Source organism: Arachis ipaensis, chromosome B4 (assembly GCF_059453495.1).
Source record: "Arachis ipaensis isolate K30076 ecotype BB chromosome B4, ASM5945349v1, whole genome shotgun sequence".
Taxonomy (NCBI): domain Eukaryota; kingdom Viridiplantae; phylum Streptophyta; class Magnoliopsida; order Fabales; family Fabaceae; genus Arachis; species Arachis ipaensis.
In genome coordinates, this window is record NC_142439.1 from 74,740,251 (window position 1) to 74,761,078 (window position 20,828).

At 40.1% G+C, this 20,828-nt stretch overlaps 1 non-coding gene across 1 annotated transcript; it reads right to left on the bottom strand.

Moving 5' to 3' along the window:
• Positions 1–13,681: 13,681 nt before the first annotated feature.
• Positions 13,682–13,788, bottom strand: LOC148567955 (small nucleolar RNA R71). The gene has a single exon (XR_015883050.1). It is a non-coding gene; the product is annotated as a small nucleolar RNA R71 (small nucleolar RNA).
• Between the last annotated feature and the right edge of the window lie 7,040 nt (positions 13,789–20,828).

The window sequence follows — 20,828 nt, forward strand, 5'->3', positions numbered from 1 at the left end:
AGGCATTCATCATATGCATTTACTATGTGTTTACTTGCTTTGTTTACTTGCATAATATGCCTAATTGTATAACATACTTAAGTGCTTCTTGATTTACTTGCTATACATGATAATTACTTGTGCTTTACTTGTATGAATTACTTGTGTTTTCTGCTGGGATTGAGGAGGTTCGGTAGGCGGTGGCAATGGGATCGCATGGTGGTTAGGCTGGCGAAGGCTGTGGGACAGCAGTGTAAATGTTAGATTAGAAATCCCCTAAGTTAGATGACCTGTTTAAGGATTTATTTATCAATTTTATAAGCTTGAATATTATGATTGATGTGAAGTTCTAGGATTGCCTCTAGCGTCCCAGAATCTTATATCTTACATTACTGGGCACTGTTACCATATTGAGAACCTCTGGTTCTCATACCATATCCTGTTATTATTTTTGAGATACAGGTCATAACCCACTTCGGTGAGTTGCGTGATGGTGATAGAGTGGAGGATCTTTATTATCTTTTAGATTTCTTTTGGATATTTTGTTTTAGTACTCTCACTTTTGTAGCTTTATTTGCCTTAGAGGCTAACTTTGAGAGAGATATTATATATGCTATTTTAGCTTTTAGAACTCTGTTATGTCTGTATATACTAGTCGGCCTTAACTCCGCAGGCTACGACTAGTACTCTATGACTATTGTGCTTCTATATCTACATATGCCTTGTTATCTTGTATTTATATCTTGTGCCTTTAGGCTTGTAACTTCATGTGAATGTTTCGCGCTTTTAAAACTCTGTTTTTAAGCTTATTTCTTTATCGGGCTTCTAGAATTACTATCTCTTTTTATATATACATATATATTATCGTATAAGGCTTAGAACTATCGTGACCTTTAACTATCCTTTACTTTATGGCATGAGGTAAGGCTTAGGATAATTAGGGTGTTATAGGAAAAATCTGTCTAGCTAAATAAAGGATCAAAAGGAATCTCCCGCTGATGACTTGGGCCTACCCCTGATGACTAAGGCCCAGATTTTCTAATTATGATGGATGGGGTGGCTAACGTGTCAAATAATCTACGGGGGTGGAGCCTCTAGTACCTATTGCCACCTCCTCTAATATCATCTCCTCAATAGCTACATGCACCTCTACGTTTGGTAGGCTAACGGGAGCTCTAGCTTGGTGTGCCACACCGGCTGCACGCCTAGGACGCGCTTGATGAGTCCATATTTGATGATAATTTTTGGTTGAAATTAAATGGATTTCATCATATAAACTTGCACTTATTCCACTAAATAGCATGCATTTGAACTTTCCTCCTAATTTGTGCTTGATTATGAAAACATGCTCTTTTGTGCCTAATTTAATTAATTTTATTCCAATTACCTTCCATTCGGTGCCTTGATGTTATTTGTGAGTGATTTCAGAGGTATAAGGTAGGAATGGCTTGGAGAAAATGCAAGAAGAGCATTCAAAGTGGAGGAAATATGAAGAATCAAAGGAGAAGAGCTCAGCCTAGTGTGCGTGTGCACAGACCTGCGTGCGTACGCATAGCTACCAGATTAGAGCCACGCGTGCGCGTGAGTCGCATCGCACGTCCATTCAAGCATCGCCTAGTGTGCGTGCGCACAACCTCCTTTGCATACGCACGGGTGGAGATTTTTTGGCAGACTGTGCGAACGCACACATCTGTGCGTCCGCACAGGTGGACGCACATGCCTTAATTAAAAACTCACGTTACTCACGATTTTGGTAGATTTGAGGCCCATTTCTGAAGACATTGATGAGAGGAACTTTTGCGTGGTCTAGAAATTTGCGGATAAATCCTCGTTGCAAGTATAGTTTCTAAACCTTCAAAAGTCCTTTCATACAAATGTTTGGTTGTCACAAGTAACAAACCCCTAAATAAATTGATAACCGAAGTATTCAAACCTCGGGTCGTCTTCTCAAGGAACTGCAGGGAAGTATGTTCCTATTATTGGTTATGGAAATTATAAATTGGGGTTTTGAGAATGAGGAGGGAATGATTTAATTAGCAATTAAAGTAATGAAGAACAAGTAATTTAAATGGCAAGTAAAATAAACAAATGACTGTAAATACTTTTGGCAAGGTATGAGAAATTAGAGGTCCTATCCTAGTTACCCTTATCCATGATGATGAGAATTGAATCTTAATTCCACTTTGTTAACTTTTACTAAGATAAAGGAAGGTCAAGGGATTAATTGGTTGATCTTCAAATCCTATTTATTTTCTAAGGAAAGATTGGGATTATTGAAGTTCAATTCAATTAACAAAGATAACAATTATCATTCATGTTTGAGTTTGATAACTCCTGAATTACTGATTTCTTAACCAATACCAAAAGAGAGGAAAGTAAATCTACTGGAATAAAAATGTCTTCAGATGGGAATAACAATAATGTAAATAAGAGAAAGCAATATTAAACTGAAATACCTCAAATAGCATTAATTCAAAAGAGTAATCTGTAACATGAATGTAGCATAAGCCAAATAGGCAACATAACTAATATAAGCATTAAAGTATCTAAAAGTAAGAGATAAACATAAAGTAAAAGAATATTGAACCTGGGATCGAGAGTCACTCCTAAAACTAAGAGAAATCCTAAATCCTAATCCTAAGAGAGAGGAGAGAATCTCCCTCTCAAAACTAAATCTAAATCATGAAAACTAAACTAAAGTGGTTTCTCTCTGAATGGATGCATTCCCCCACTTCATAACCTCTGGTCTATGCCTTCTGGACTTGGATTTGGGCCAAAAAGGGCTTCAGAATTCGCTGAGAGCGTTTTCTGCAATTTCTGGTGCATGGCCTCTGTCACGCGTCCGCGTGGGTCACGCGGTCGCGTCATTCGGAGTTTTCCTTGTCAGGCGGTCGCATCAGTCATGCAGCCGCGTCATATGTGTTCTGCTTAAGGTGCGCGGTCGCGTCAGTCATGCGGCCACGTTGCTGCTTCTTCGCGCTTGGCATGCGGTCGTGTCGCCTATGCGATCGCGTGGATGCCAGTTTCTTCACAAACTTCGTTTTATGCTTTCCTTCCATTTTTGTATGTTTCCTTTCCATCCTTTAAGTCATTCCTGCCTTAGAAGATCTGAAACTACTCAACACACTAATCACGGCATCGAATGGAAATAAAGGTAATTAAAATAATTAATTTTAAAGCATAGGAAACATGTTTTTCACATACATCATATAATGAGGAAGGGAAAGTAAAATCATGTAATTAATATGAATAAGTGGGTGAAGGATTGAATAAATCACTCAGATTAAGCACAAAATATATCATAAAATATGGGTTTATCAACCTCCCCACACTTAAACAATAGAATGTCCTCATGCTAAGTCCAAGAGTAATGTTAGGTTAAAGTGGTGGAATGCCATGCAATGCAATCTAATCTAAATGCAACTACCTAGATGCATCATGCAATTCTAATTTTTATTCACTTGTATATAAAGCTTGCATGTAGTTGAATTAATTCACATTCTCAAAGAGTCATATATATATATATATATATAGCCAAACCTTAGATAATGATAAAGCGCCTTTACAATTGAGATGGGAGAGACAAAAGATTTTATAAACTTGCAAGACAATTAATTATTCAAACAGAGATATATGTTAATGAGCTATTTAACCCTCATTGGATTTTGTGTTTACTCTCAAGTCACTCAGTGTTTATTGGGTTAATCACTCTATTCTTCTTTTTATTCTTACTTTCTATAACTTTGTTCTTCATCTAACCAATCAACAATTATAGAATATAGACATACCAAAAATCATGAGGTCTTTAGTTAAGGTTGTAATGGGGCCAAGGTAAAGGTAAGGGTATATGTATAAGGCTAAGTGAGCTAATAAGTGAATCCTTAATTAGTCTAAGATCTCACCTAACATACATACTTTGTAAAGGAAGGCTTCTTTTACCTAATTCCCATATTTTCCCACTTTTGATGTTACATGCTCATGTTTCAATGTTTATTATTTTTATCCCATGTGCATTGCTTTATTTCATACTGAAAATAAAATTTTTTTTAATGCATATGGTAATTCAATTATTTTGATTTTACATGAGCATGCTTCCCAAAACTCTTTATTTTGAATTATTTTATTCTTTTCGACTTTTCTACCTTTTGTTTTTATCATCCATGTTCCCAATAGGTTTTTCCACATTTAAACCATACACAATTTCTATCTTAAGCTAACCAAGGATTCAACTTGGGATTTTTATTTTGTTTTTCTGCTTAAGGCTAGTAATGTGGTTTATATAAAAAAAAGGATTTAAAGGTTCAAGGGGGCTAACAAGGGTGATGTGAAAGGTAGATTATTTTTGGATAAGTGAGCTAAAATCAAATAATGGCCTCAATCACTCTCTTGATATGTATTTCTATTCTATAATCGGACATATAGATTAAAACAAAGTAAAGAACATCAGAATAAAAAAAGAAGGGCGGAACACACAGGAATAAAATATTATGGTTTGAATATAACCATACAATTAAGCTCAAAACTCACAGGCTGTGTGTTCTCTAGCTCAAAAATCATTTATCACTTTTGTATGTCATGCAGGTTTAGTTAAAAATTCCCATTATTCTCAATGTAAAACTTATATTGAATGGCTTTAAAGTTCTTGTGTTTCTCCTTGATGAAATGTTGTTAATTAACTAACATGTAATGCTATATATACAAGTTGTGTGGATTATTTCTATTATGTTCAAGTTCCTAGTTTACTTCCTTTTTGTATTTTTCAATTTAAACTAAGCTATCTTATGCTAAAAAGGGTAAACTATACTAATTAATCCACAATTTCTATAACTAATAAGTTAGAATTGCTACTAAAACTAAATGGCTAAAATATGAACTAAAGTGCAACATAGAATAAATAAATAAAAATAGTAATATATATAAGTACTGAGAAAATAAAAATAAAAATAAGGAGAAAAATACAGAAAAGTAGCAAAATAAATAAAAAGAGTATGTAGTGGTTCACCAAAAAAAAAAAAAGAACGCCAGAGATGGCGACCTCTCCACACTTAAAATGTAGCATCGTCCCAGATGCTCACTCAAGCAGGGTGTGAAGGGGTGTCATCACTGGAAGGGTGGGTAGCTAGAGTCTCGGTGGTGGTGGTCTGAGGGTCTGGCTGCTGCAGAGGAGGTGATGTCTGAATAGGGATGTCGGGGTCTACAGCCTGAATCTGAGGCGGAGCCTCCTGATGTGATGTTGCCTGCTAGGTGCCTGCCTGCTCTGCCTCGTTCTGGGGTTGGGTCTCTGCCTCGTGATCATCCACCTCCTCCTCAGATGCCTCGAATGGTGTGTCAGGCTCGGAGGGGATGTCGCCAGAGCATATCAACAGCTTCAGGTGCTCATAGCGTCGCTTGTTGCGACGCTCCATCTGGTCAAGCCGTCGAAATAGGCAGTGCACTAGATGATAGATGGGCTCTGGGGCAGGTGGAGGTGCAATGGTGGTGGCAGGGGTAAATGTGGAAGAAGAAGGGCCGGCAGATGGTGTGGCTGTATCAGTAGTAGCAGTGAGGAAAGGAGGTCTGTAGCCCAAAGCTAGAAAGTTCATGCTGTGTGGGATAATCTTCTTGCATTCTGCAGCAGGTGACTTTTCATCAGCATCCTCCCAAGGCACGTCAGCTCGACGTCCTAGCTATGTAATCAGATAAGGAAAGGGAAGAGTGCCTCGGACGTGGACCCTGGCCATATAGTACCGGATAAAGCGTGGCAGGTATAGGTCCTTACCCTCCATCACACACCAAAGGAGGGTGATCATAGCAGCTGGTATCTCAGTCTCGTGAGTACTCGGCATAATGAAGTTGCTAAGTATCTGATGCCATAGCCGAGCCTCATTATTCAGGTAAATCCGCTTGATTCCCTTTGGCATGGTGGTGTTCTGACCCATAATCCAAGGAACGGTCCGGTCGAGGGCTATCCGGGCCTTGACTGCATCCCAATCAAATCACATGAAGCGCATATCTTCCTCAGCTTTCTGATAACCATCCAGCTGATCAGTTTTAGGCAGAAGCTTCAAAACATCTTCAATTGCCTCTTCAGTAACTAGAATCTGCTTCCCTCTGAGGTTCACTGCATCTAGGGAGGTTTTGAAGTAATTGCAGTAGAATTCCCTAACCCAAGATGCATTGACCTCAGTCAGGGGTCTTTCCAGGAAGAACCAGCCTCTTTGTTTGATTTGCTCGGAGGTGTATTGCTGGAGTTCTTCTGGGATCTTCAGAGTTCTCTCCAGGTATAGGTTCCTGGAGGCTGCAAACACCGGATACCTCAGCTCACAGTATCGATTTGCAAACTTTACTGGATCAGTGGCAGGGATAAGCTGGTCGGCCTTCTCCTGCAGGGTAAAGTTTTTCTCCCGCAAGGAGGCATCATGCATGAGATCTATGATAGACATAGAAGCTTCTCCTCTTTTCCCTTTGCCAGTTGTTGCCTTTTCTTTCCCTTTTCTGTGGGAGTCCGACATCCTGAAAAACAGAATTCAAGGATATAATAAAAATAGGAAAACAAGGAGGCAATTAACAAAAGAAGCACATAGTGGCAAAGGAGCAGGAGAATAATGAATATGAGCTAAGTAAATGTGCATTAAGGATTGAATAGGAGTTAAAAGTTCGAAAATAAGAAATCACAATCCAAAATGTAATTGAATTCATGTTAAATAGAAAAATTAACATCATGCCATGGTTAGTATGTTAAAAAAAAGTGAAAGAAAATCAGAAGAGAAGTTTTGAAAGGTTAGGTTGGTTAGAATTGAAAAAGAGTTTAAGAAGTTAGAATTAGTGAGTTAGTAAAAAATGGGTTAAAGTAAGTGGCATAATGGAAATATTCCAAGTAACAAGTATTCACAGTTAGAAGCTATAAGTGACTCATATCCAAACAAGGAAAACAGGGTGATGATGATTCAAATAGATATAGAGAAAGCAAAAATTGGAATCAAACATCAAAAATACAGTTTATGAACCAGGAAATCAAAGAGAATAAGAAAGCTTGCCCTGGCAGTCATGAATTGGTTTGGTTAAAGCAGAGGAAAGCAGAGTTCAAAATGCCAAAACCAAAACATGAATGAAAACATTTTACAGAAATTTGGGCAGCATTCTGGCTAAAATTGGATTGTCCCAGAAAATAAACAGCAATCAAATAGTTCATATAAATCAAAATTAAAGCTGCAATTACATATAGGCAATATAAACATGAAAATGCAGTGTACAGAGCAGCAAGAAACAAGAAAGTACAACATATGAACATTACAATCATCACAGCAACAGCAGAATAAAGCAAGAAACACGAACAGCGCAATTAAACAGACCTAAATCCACTAACCACATCCTAGGCTACCTAACAACCTAAAATCCACTACAACATGCATATCTAACTAGCCTAATGACGAACATAAACAGAAAAAATATGAATTAACTACGAAGGATAGAAGGGTGGCGTTCGTCGGAACCTGGTAGGCGTGAGAGAGAGAGTGGGGCAGAGAGTTGGCTGGGGATGACGGCGGTGGCGTAATAGGGGAAGGAAGGGGGGCGTGGGTGGCGGCGGGCAGTGGTGACGGTGGCGGGGGGTGGTGGTCGCGCGGCGTGGGCAGTGGCGGTTAGGGGGAAGAAGAAGAAAGAAGAAGAGAGAATGGGGAAGGAGGAAGGGGGGTGGGTGGCGGCGGGGTCTAGGTGGTCGGCGGGGTTTAGCGGTGGCGATGATGGTGGCTAGGTGGTGGTTGGGGGTTGGAGAAGAAGAGAGGAAGTGGAGGGGTTTGGGGGGGCGCGACTGATAGGGTTCGCGTGACTGGGGGGTTATAATTTGAATCCACGCGATCGCGTGGGGCACGCGGTCGCGTGGTTGGGGCGAAAAGGTGGTTGACGCGATCGCGTGGGGCACGCGATCGCATGGAATGGGAAAAGAGTGAATGACGCGATCGCCTGGGGCATGCGATCGCGTCGCTGGCATTTGTGCAAAACGCACAATTCCAGCGTCGTTTTAGCGCAACTCTCTGTCTCCTATTGGGGTGTTGTGTAATCCTATGCGACGCGATCGCGTCGCTCACGCTGTCGCGTGGGATGTGTGCTGTGCAAGTGACGCGATTGCGTGGGCAATTTGTGCAAAACGCACAATGGCTGCACGATTCCATCCTAACTTTCTGGACGTTGGATCTTTACGCCGATCTCCAGGTCACGCGGCCGCGTGAATGACGCGGTCGCATGGGTAGTGTTTTTCTCAACTTGACGCGATCGCATGCGTGATGCGGTCACGTCGCGCACCCTTTTTTTTATGCAGGGATGCAATTATGCAGTATGCAGAATGCAATGATTAATATGAATGAGATGCAAAACTCCAGGTTCAATAAAATAAAACTTGAAAACAAATAAAATTAAATAAAAATTGAAAAAGGGACGATCATACTATGGTGGGTTGTCTCCCACCTAGCACTTTTAGTTAATGTCCTTAAGTTGGACATTGGATGAGCTTCCTGTTATGGCGGCTTATGCTTAAATTCATCTAGAAATCTCCACCAATGCTTGGAATGCCAATAGCCTCTGGGGTCCCAAACTAGGCATGTAAAGCTTCTGAGCAGCTTCAAATAGATTCTCAGGCTCCCGGGGTGACGAATGTCAGCATAGATTCCAGGATCCCAAACTTTGCTTTTAAATCCGCCTTCGTCTTGATCTATACTTTTCCATCTGGGCAGTTTAGAAATTAGATTCTCACCAGGATAACCAAACGCTTTCCGAGATCCATTTGATTGATCATGATGCCAATCCATGAACTTCGAGTTGAAGCGTGGAACCTTATTGAACCTTGTGCACCAGCTCTGAGTACGAGCCATTTCCCGCTTACTCTTAAAGCCGCAGAGAGCTCTAAGCTGGCCATCTGTTTCAAGCAAACCATTTTCAAGTGGAAAAATAAAGCTAAAGGTTTAGGATTGTACCCACTTGAAACTTGTATTGGGTGGTAATGGCCTTGGGATAGGTGGTTCCAGTGGTTCTGTGAGTTCTACTCCCTTGTGCTCTTCGGTGAAATTCTCTACTTCCTTGCAAGATTCTTCAAATGTATCCATGTCCTGATCAAAGCCATCTATGTCTTCCTCATCACTTAAGTCATAGACTGGAGGTTGAGAGAAATCTACCTCCATATCATCTTCGTATTCACTTGGGGAAGATTCTTCGATCTCAGAGAATTCACTTGCGGATGCAAGCTCATTACTAGGAGAACTTGACTTGTGACTATCATCATCAAGGAAATCTGCTTCTTGGGTTATTCTATCTAGTTCTTCATGAAAGACTTGCTCTAGGGATTGCGCACAATCCTCTTTAGCATCAACTGTAACATCCTTGACAGAATGCTCCACAACTTTGGATTCCCATGGAGGTTTAGCGTCTCCTAAGTCTTCAACCAACTCTTCTTCTTCAATAATAACAGCTTTCTCTACTTGTTCCAGTACGAAACCATGCTCTATCTTGTCTACTGGAGTTTCTAGTATTTCCTTCATGTTATACTCTTCGTTAGATTGTCCACATGGGGCTGTGGAATGTCCTTGAATGTTCGAATGTCTAGAAGATAATTGACTTACTGCTTGCTCCAGTTGATGAAGGGTTGTTTGAAGTCGATTTACTGTTTCCTTGAGGTGAACCTCTGATTCTCGGGGTGATAGATTTTGATATGGCACAGGGGGAAGTGGTGGTGTTTGGGAGTGATTGGATTGGAACTGGGGTAAATGAGGATCATACGGTGGTGAATGGTAAAAAGGAGCTTGTGAGTGTGATGGTTCGAAGTTATGTTGAGAGGATGGTCTATAAGCACATGGTGGGGCTTGTTGGTAATTACAAGGTTGTCCACCATGTCTATTTGCTTGGTATGCATTGTGGAATGGTCTTTTTCCATGATATCTTGGAGGGTGTTGTTGCCTAAAGGGTTGATCAGATCCTCTTGGCTCCATCCATCTTTGATTGCTCTGACCTTGATGCATGTTCCTGTTATAACTTCCATTCCTTTCAATAACATTAGAACCAAACTCAAAGCGAAAGGGGTGAGAATTCATAGTAGCTAAAAAGAAATAAAGATGGGAAAAATAAAGACAAACAAACAAGTAAAAGAAAAATATTTACAATAACCAATAATAAGGCACATGATTGCAGTTCCCCGGCAACGGCGCCATTTTGATGAGAGGAACTTTTGCGTGGTCTAGAAATTTGCGGATAAATCCTCGTTGCAAGTATAATTTCTAAACCTTCAAAAGTCCTTTCATACAAACGTTTGGTTGTCACAAGTAACAAACCCCTAAATAAATTGATAACCGAAGTATTCAAACCTCAGGTCATCTTCTCAAGGAACTGCAGGGAAGTATGTTCCTATTATTGGTTATGGAAATTCTAAATTGGGGTTTTGAGAATGAGGAGGGAATGATTTAATTAGCAATTAAAGTAAATGAAGAACAAGTAATTTAAATGGCAAGTAAAATAAACAAATGACTTTAAATACTTTTGGCAAGGTATGAGAAATTAGAGGTCCTATCCTAGTTACCCTTATCAATGATGATGAGAATTGAATCTTAATTCCACTTTGTTAACCTTTACTAAGATAAAGGAAGGTCAAGGGATTAATTGGTTGATCTTCGAATCCTATTTATTTCCTAAGGAAAGATTGGGATTATTAAAGTTCAATTCAATTAACAAAGATAACAATTATCATTCATGTTTGAGTTTGATAACTCCTGAATTACTGATTTCTTAACCAAGACCAAAAGGGAGGAAAGTAAATCTACAGGAATATAAATGTCTTCAGATGGGAATAACAATAATGTAAATAAGAGAAATCAATATTAAACTGAAATACCTCAAATAGCATTAATTCAAAAGAGTAATCTGTAACATGAATGTAGCATAAGCCAAATAGGCAACATAACTAATATAAGAATTAAAGTATCTAAAAGTAAGAGATAAACATAAAGTAAAAGAACATTGAACCTAGGATCGAGAGTCACTCCTAAAACTAAGAGAAATCCTAAATCCTAATCCTAAGAGAGAGGAGAGAATCTCCCTCTCAAAACTAAATCTAAATCATGAAAACTAAACTAAAGTGGTCTCTCTCTGAATGGATGTATTCTCCCACTTCATAAACTCTGGTCTATGCCTTCTGGACTTGGATTTGGGCCAAAAAGGGCTTCAGAATTCACTGGGAGCATTTTCTGCAATTTCTGGTGCGTGGCCTCTGTCACGTGTCCGCGTGGGTCACGCGGTCGCGTCATTCGGAGTTTTCCTTGTAATGCGGTCGCGTCAGTCTTGCGGCCGTGGCATATGTGTTGTGCTTAAGGCGCGCGGTCGTGTCAGTCATGCGGCCGCGTCGCTGCTTCTTCGCGCTTGGCATGCGGTCGCGTCACCCATGCGATCGCGTGGATGCCAGTTTCTTCACAAACTCCGTTTTCTGCTTTCCTTCCATTTTTGTATGTTTCCTTGCCATCCTTTAAGTCATTCCTGCCTTAGAAGATTTGAAACTACTCAACACACTAATCACGGCATCGAATGGAAATAAAGGTAATTAAAATAATTAATTTTAAAGCATAGGAAACATATTTTTCACATACATCATATAATGAGGAAGGCAAAGTAAAACCATGCAATTAATATGAATAAGTGGGTGAAGGATTGAATAAACCACTCAGATTAAGCACAAAATATATCATAAAATATGGATTTATCAGCCATTTAGCTCATAAGGAAGGGAGAATGAAGATCATACCATAGTATAACATTATTGTAGCTTAGGAGTAGTGGTAGATAGCTTTAGTATAGTTTTTCTTTAAGTTTTTCATCATCTTCTCTACTAGGGTTTATACAATGGTTTTTACATTCAAGTGCCATTTCAATTTTGATCTTGGATTTTGCTAATTCCCATTGTAAGTATTTCTTTGTTACTACTCTTTATAGTTACATTGTTCTTACACTTTCTTATATTTCAAGTTATAGTTCAATTTTACTTCTCTCTTGCAATTTCTATTTCTTGTTAATGAATTTGATCTTTGATGATTGGTACATGCTTTCTTGAGTCTTTATTGTTGATTGAGATCATTTGTTGCTTTTGGTTTCAAGCTTTTTCTTGTTTTTCCCATGTTTAAGGTTTTTGCCCACCAAGTGTTTGACAAAATGTCAAGTATGATTTTGGGCTAGTTTTCTATCTCTTAGCTTGGGGAAAGTGAGCAATTGGGTTCCTAGATTTGGAATGTCCAACATTTAGTGTCAATTTTGGATTGTTAATTATCCTTGTTCCCACTAACGCTATTTTGTTGCTAAGATAATTATCAAGCAATTTAGGATTTGTGGGTTAAGAACATTTATGCTCATTTAACTTACTCTCCGATGTGAGGTTAATCAAGTGAGATTGATCCATTCTAGTTGGCATAGTTGTGGTTCCAACAAGGAAAGGACACTTAGCTCACTCCAAGCCAAATGCCTTTTATGCTTAAATTCCTTTATACACATTTACATTAGTTCCTTTTACACTTTACTTGTCTATATTGCATAGTTACTTCATTAATTCCTTTATTAGTTTATTTATTACAATTTTGCATGTTCTTTTATTTCTTTATATGTTTATCTCTTTATTTCAAACCCCATGATCCTCACAACCAAGATTGCACACTCATTGGTCTTAAGTGTCCTTGGGAGACGACCCGGGAATTGAAACTCCCATAATTGAATTGGTTTTGAATTGTGACATATCCTTTGGATTAAACATTTGATTTGGAAATTAATTATTGATTTAGACTATACTTTCAACGATGAAATTTTATGTTTTGAAATTCTAGATCAACAACAAATTCATCCACATCAAATTTGGCGCCGTTGCCGGGGAGTCACTTTAAGTGCAATGAGTGCTAAAATTTTGGTTGTTGTGAATTTGTGAATAGTGTGAATATTTGGTTTTTGTTTGCTACTTGGCACTAACTTTGTAGATATTGTTTCTATCTAGCTAGTCTTGGTAGTTGTTAATTGTTAGGTTGGTTTATGTTTATTTGTCTATTCTTGCTTTGATTTTCATAATTGCATGCTTCTATTGCTTCCACAGTTGAATGACACGGTCGCTTCCAAACCCAAGCTTGGCCACTTTTGATCCGAAAATACAAAGAACTTTAACTCATATTAGGCAAGCTCGGCACTGGCTAGCATTTGTGAATAGTGAATCGGGCTTGCATGAAGAGCAATCCAATTCACTATCACCATCAATTCGTGACCATCATTCATCAATCAATGAGAAAACCTTATATTTATCTGTGGGGAGTGCTAAAATCTCTGTGACTCAGGTGACGACACCTTGGCGGATCCACCTCGTAGAATCACCTTAAGGGAAGCCGGAGCTCCTTATATTAACTTGCAACCGATACAAATCTGGTGTCCGGCTTTGGATCCAAATTTTGAGCTTAAGACCGGCACAATTAACTTGTTCCCTAAGTACAATGGACTACCCGGGGAAGATCCTCTTAAGCATCTTAAGGATTTTCAAGTTGCATGCTCCACTGTGAGAAGACATGGTGCAGATGAAGTAGCAGTTTTGGTGTTCGCTTTCCCTTTCTGTTTAGAGGGAAAAGCAAAAGAATGGTTTTATACTCAACTGGGAGATGTGATTTCCAATTGGGACTTGTTGCGTAAGGAATTTCTGGAAAAGTTCTACCCACCACAAAAGACAGACAAGCTGCGAAAGGAAATCTCTTGCATTATGCAACGAGATGGGGAGACTCTTTATGAGTACTAGGAGAGATTCAAGAAGTTGTTGGAAGCTTGCCCTCACCACCGTATTGATGAGTTGGTACTTATTAGCTATTTTTGTTAAGGGATGAACCCCCAAGATAAGCTTCTCTTAGATGCCTCTAGTGGAGAATCCCTTACCAAAAACAAGACCGCCAAGGAAGCTTAGGAGATTATAGTAGACTTGGCAGACTCCACTCAACACTAAAGGGAAAAGAATCCACAACCAAAAGCTTTAAGTGAAGTTTCTCCTTCCGGAGATGCCGTTTTGATAAAGACCCTCGGTGAGATGACATTTTTGTTGAGACAAATCTCCCAAGGGCAACAAATTCCCCAAGACTTGATAGCTCCTCCACCTCAACCTCCAAGAATTGAAGGACCACCAGGATCATGTGGTATTTGTGCTTGTAACAACCATTACACTGATGAGTGCCCTTAACTCCAAGATGACACTACATTAGCGGTAGCCAATTCATACCCACAAAGACCCAACAAGGGTAATTCTAATCAAAGATGGAACCAAGCTCAACCTTACCCAAGCCAACAAGCCTACTATCATCAAGCTCCTCAAGGTCAACCACAATACCAACAATCCTACTGATGAATGAGTTTTGCTTGATGGTTTAGATTTTCTTCTTATAGAAAAGAATTACTTCGTTGTAAGCATAGCTCCAAACCAACAAACAATTCTCACATAAAAAATTTGAGTTGTCACAAGTACAAACCCCAATGAAAATTAACCGACGTATTTAGACTTCGGGTCGTCTCACAAGGAATTGCAATGAAATGGTCAATTATTGGCTATGAAGAGCAAGGGGTTTGATTTTATATTTTTGCAAGAAAAGTAAATAACAAAAAAGTAAATAACAAGAACTAATAAAATAAAGGAAAGAACTCTTTGCTAGACTTAGGTGATTAAGATCACCATCCTTGTCTACAAACCAAATATTGATAATTATGAGAGGCTAACCTATTAAGTCTACTTCAAAAAGCTTTAAGTACGTAATATCTACTCCTAAGCTTGAAGTACGTCAAATAGGCTTGATCACATCAACCCATAAGTCCCAACCTATCTACTAATTAGATTAGTAGTGGTTAGTGTCAATGAATGTCAAATTGATCACCAAGGATTCTCAAATCACCAATTCAATGAGACCCAATGACTCAAGGTCACTCAATTCCCTTAGCCTAGGCTAAGAGCAAAGAGACTACTCAAAAACTAAAGAAGACATTTCATCAAACATGTAGAATGCAATAAAAGTAAACATCACAAATTGCAAGGGTAATAAAATCTATCAACTACCGATAGCAAAGAAGGTATATTCACAATTTAATTCATCAATAAAAAGAAACATCAACATCATATTGCATTAAAGAAAGGATCCAAATCCAACAAGAGTCATCATCTCAAAAAGTATCAAAAAGGAAATTAACATGGAAATCAAGAGGGATCAAGAATAGTAACATGAAATTGTAGATAAAACAAGATGATAACATGAAATTGGAACTAGATCTAGGATGAAATTGACCTAATCTACCCTAATTGTAGAGAGAAGAGGGAGCTTCTCTCTCTAGAAACTACACTACATGATGCTAACACTTCAAACAATTGCTCCCCCCTTGCCCAAGCTTGAATTCTGCATGAAATAGCATTAGAAATGAGTTGGATTGGGCCCAAAATGCTCTAGAAATCATTGGCCATGATTTCACTTTAGTGAACCACGTGCTCAATCGGCGTGCACGCATACATGACGCGTGCGTGCCCCTATACGTCAAGCAACTATGAAAAATTTTATATCATTTCGAAGCCCTAGATGTAAGCTTTCCAACGCAACTAGAACTGCCTCATTTGGACCTCTGTAGCTCAAGTTATGGTCGATTGATTGAAAAGAGGTCAGGCTTGACAACTTTACAGTCCCTTCATTTCTTCATGAGTTCTCCCACTTTGCATGCTTTTCTCCTCACTTCTTCCATCCAATACTTACCTTATGAACCTGAAACTACTCAACAAACATATCAAGGCATCAAATGGAATTAAAGTGAATTAAAATTGGCAAATTTAAGGCCTAAAAAGCATGTTTTCGCACTTAAGCACAATTCAAGGGAGAATTACAAAACCATGCTATTTCATTGAATAAATGTGAGAAAAGGTGATAAAATCCCCCAAATTAAGCACAAAATAAACCACAAAATTGGGGTTTATCACCTACCAACAACCTTTACAATCTCAACCTCAAGGGAGGTATCAACATCCAAATAATAGATCTAACCCTCCTCAAGGCAATCAAGGTCTTCCTCCTAATCAACCCTACATGAAGACACACTTCAAACCTTTATGCAAGAGCAATGGGAATTTCATAAAAAACAAGAAGCGTATATGACTACAATTGCCGAAGCACTCACACGTTTGACTCTTTCCCCTCTTACTACACAAAATGCCCAAAAATCCTCAACTTCTAGTGGTTTGCCCTCACATCCTCAACCGAATCCTAAGGGGAGCATCAATGCTATCACCCTTAGGAGCGGCACCAAGTTGGATGAAATTAGTGTTGTGCCTACAAGCTTGAGTGAGGAAACCCACAAGAAAGAGGTGGGAGAGGATATGGGAGTGATGAAGGGTGAAGAGGAAGATGTTGAGAAGGATCAAGGCCAAGGAGCCAAAGAGAAAAAATCCGATTGATGAGCCTATGCCCATTCCATTCCCAACCTTGGCGAAGAAGGCCAAGAAGCAAGAATAACTTGACCCCAACATGGTGAAAATTTTTAAGAATGTTGAAGTCACCGTCCCTCTATTTCAGGCCATTCAACAAGTGCCCAAATATGCCAATTTTCTCAAAGACGTTTGTACCCATAAGGAAAAAATTGGCAAACTCAACAAAAGGTGGGTAGATAATTCTATCTCTTCTTTAATTCTTGAAAAATGCAATGATCCCGGCCCATGTTTGGTTACTTGCTTGATTGGTGGGGTAAAGTTCACGGACTGTATGTGTGATTTGGGGGTGTGCGTAAGCCTTCTGCCACTTCCCATTTATGAGAGATTGAACTTGTCACCCTTAAAGAGGTACGGGGCAAGATTCGTGTTGGCCGATAAGAGCATTGTATCAGTTGTTGAGATCCAAGGTTTACTCTTTCCGGTCGATTTCCACATCTTGGTGACTCCTCCCATTGACTCAGACAAGCCATCATCCATTCTACTTGGAAGGCCGTTTCTAAAGACATCCCGATTCAAGCTTGATGCACATTTCGGAGTCTATTCTTTTGAGGCCGATGGCAAGCTAGCAAGATTCACATTGGAGGAATCAAGGAAACCCGTCCTCGAAGCCTATTCTATCTTTGGGTGCGATATAATTAAAGATGAAGTGATTGAGGTTGGCAAGGAACAAGAAGAAGAGAAGGTTGCCAAGAAGTCTAATTCAAGAGATCACACTCAACCCAAGATGCCAAGGAGTTAGAGATTTTCCTCCTTGGAGAAGTTTCAAGTGACCAATGAAGCCATGCAAAGTCCAACTTAGGACTCTAAACCAAAGTACTTGGTGGGAGACACCCCACCATGGTAACATTGTTCCAACTTTATCTTTTTGTATATAGCTTTTTGAATTAGTTGTTCTCTTGTGATATGATGATTAGCTTAGTTTGAATTGGTATTTTTGGATTGAATAAGTTGAATTACTTGTGGATCATGAATTTATGCATGTTTGAATGATTTGGGGTTGGTATGTTGCTATGCTATAGGAGGGAACCTTAGTTTTGTAAAGAAAATTTTTTTTGTGAAACAGGGAACCAGTGCGTGCGCACCAACCTGTGCGTGCGCACAAACTGTATTTTTCACTTTCTGTGCCAGCACACGCCCTTGTGCGCCCGCACACCCTTTGCAGCACCCTCCGGTGGCAGCGCCAGCACTGCTTGTGCGTGGGCGCTGCCCTGTTTTTGATGTCCTGTGCGTGCACACTACCTCGTGCGTACGTACGCAGTCCCTTTATTGCGCTTCTTGTGTGCCCGCACAGATGTGTGCGTCCGCACACCAATTAACGATCCCTCTGGTGGGAGCGTCATCACTAGTTGTGCACGTGAACAACCTCCCCCTCTCATTGTCCCTGTGCGTGCGCACGAACCTGTGTGCGCACGCACACTTGACTTTTTACCTCAAGCATTCCTTTTACAAAAAAAAAAAAGAGAAGCTTTCTGTACGAGTGCATGCCCTTGTGTGCCCACAGCCCCACACGCGTTGTTATCACCCCTCTGGTGGGAGCAATCGCACGCTATGTGTGCCTACATTCCCCTCCTTTTCGCATTGTGTGCGTACGCACCATCTTATGCATACGCACACACCCCTTTATTTTGCGACCTCTGTGTGTGCGCTCCCTGCTGTGCGTTCGCACATGCTTATACACCCCATCTGGTCGCGGCGATCACATGCTGTGTGCGTTCGCAACCCTTCTAATTTCTGCTTTCTGTGCATCTGCACAGGCCTCTGTGCGCCCGCACATAACTCGTTTTGGGCGTTAACAGGGCAACTTGCCCTGTTGAGCAGCAGTTTTCTTTTCCTCATCTTCCCACTGCTGCTGCTCCCTCTATCTCTCTGCCCAGTCAAGGCGACCCTACCGCCAGCCACCGCCGACGTCAAGCTGCCACCACCACCTCTCTCTCTCATAACTACTCTCTCTCTCACACCCTCTCTCTCTCTCTCTTACTTTTCTTTTCTTTTCTTTCTTACTTTCCTTTCTCTTTTCTTTTCTTCACCACCGGTGAGTTTTCCCTCTCCGGCATTTTTCCAGCGAACCCAACCATCGCAAGTCGCAGTGGCTATAAGGAGTGCCATTGTTTTCTTCCCCATTCTTGTTTGCTTCAACCTTCAATCTTCAGGTTCTTTATTTTTTCCTTTTCCATTTTTATTGATTTTCACAATTGTTTTGATTTTCTTTTCATGTTACTTAGATTAGATTTAGTATTTTTCTTTATCTCTTCATATTGCAAGTGTTGATATTTGATTATGGGTTGATTATGATTGAATTTGAGCATCAATTGTGATAAGCTTGCACATTGCATACCACATGTTTGATGAAATGCCTCTATGAACATTTTGTTTGATTCATATGACTTGGCCATCATATGTGTTCAATTTATCTCTTGTTAGGCATATTGTATGAATTGTGCAACTTAAATTATGACTTTTGATGCTAGTTAAGTGAATTCACCAATGCATTTCCTTGTTTGTTAATGTGCAATTTTAGTTACAAATGTATTGTGTTATGTGAAACTCAATTGTCATTGTTCATCTTGGAATTTCAATTCGGTAATCACTTTACAATTGTTTAACTTTAGATGATGTCTTGATCAAACATCTTTTGGCCTTAACTTAGAACATTGCATATGTGGTTACCACTTCTTGAGGATGAGAAATTGACAATTCACTTTGAGTGAATGGTTATTGTTGTTGTATAGTCTTTTGCTAATGAAAATTCTTGCGAACAACCTCTATGACCATTACATTCAAAGGGTATTAATGAATCAATTGGTGCGAGCTTGAAGTTGCTTTTATGTCCATGCTTTAGACTTGTAACTTAAGCCCTTATTTGAGAAGCAGTGAGCCTTGACTGTTAAAGAGTGTGGTTGCCGTGGTATCCTGCCGGTGTGTGTGTTCTAACCGTGCGCACCATTGGAATATACACACCGTGTTTTTTGTAAATCACACTATTTTATAAGCTTCTTTTAACATTGTTAGTGCTTCCTCAGTGATTTTATTTTATTGTTGCCCTATGATCTCAAAATTCTTTTATCTTTATTTTCAGGATGCGAAAGAAAGGTAAGGCACCGGTTACTTTGCCGGTTGAGCAAACTACCACTCGCTCTCCTGATGTTTGGTGGGATCGCCAAGGTAATAAACCAAATACCTTGGTCAACCGAAGAGCCGACTCTCAACACGAGGCTATTGAGAAGCGCACAATCCATTGGGAGCGGCCGTTGAGGGTTCCAAGCTGATACAAGGCGAATATTCACCAAAGGATTACCTCGCTTCAGTGGGGATTTCTCGAGCGAGAACCCATTGAAGTTAATGAGACTATGGTGCGAGAATTCTTCGCAAACTACCAAGCTTGGGAACCGAAGTCAGTATTCCTCCGAGAAAGGATGTTGGATACATCCAATCAAGCTCTAGAAGCTATTTTGATCATCCCCCACATTCCACTTGAGAAGAATGAGTATTTCAAGATAAAAGTAGATGTCTTCAAAGGAAGAATATCTCTGAATCCCATTCTTGAGAGAATAGGCCGTCCTGGTGCATCTTGAGAGTATAGCAAAGGGAGAAATTCTGTTTCCACTAGTATTGTATACTCTGATTTGAATGCTGAAGCTCGTATATGGCATCAGATTGTGGCGGACTACATCATCCCGGGCACCCACACTACCCATGTAAGATTTAGAACGGCTTTGCTACTGTGGGCTATTATGGAAGGGAAGCATATAGCCATTGTACCTTTATTGCGCAAATCAATTTGGAAATTGGTTGAAAAGAAGAATATCAACATTCCATTTCTGTCGATGGTGATGCGCTTAGCAGATGCAGTGGGGTAGAGAGGCAACCAATGGACATAATGTTCGAGTTTACAAGAGGCAACAAGTTCATTCCGAGGGGAGAATCGGATGGTTCATCAGAGAAGACACCCTCGAAGAAGAAGGCACCCGCAGTACCACCATCAAGTCTACCAAGCTCATCGACTCCTTTACCAATTTTCCGGTCTCTCCCAGATTTATTCCGAGACATCTTGCACGATATCAACCACATGGAGCACTTGGAGCAGAAGCGTTTTGAGTGGATAGCGGCAAAGCTAGAAGGAAGAGACCCTGGCCCAGCTCCTGAGGCTTCATCCGAGCTAGTTGGGGAGGAGTATGATGACGGTGACCCGTCCATTCCCAATACCACCAGCTGAAGGTGGCCCCAAAGTTCTCATTCTCCCGGATCCGAAGCAAGCATGGAGGACCGTGAACGAACTAAGTGTGGGAGAGGTGACGTGTGCCCAAATTACATAGGGTTAGGAACTTGGTTATCAAAAATGGGATTGGCGTTGTAAGTATAGTCCTAACCCGACAAATGG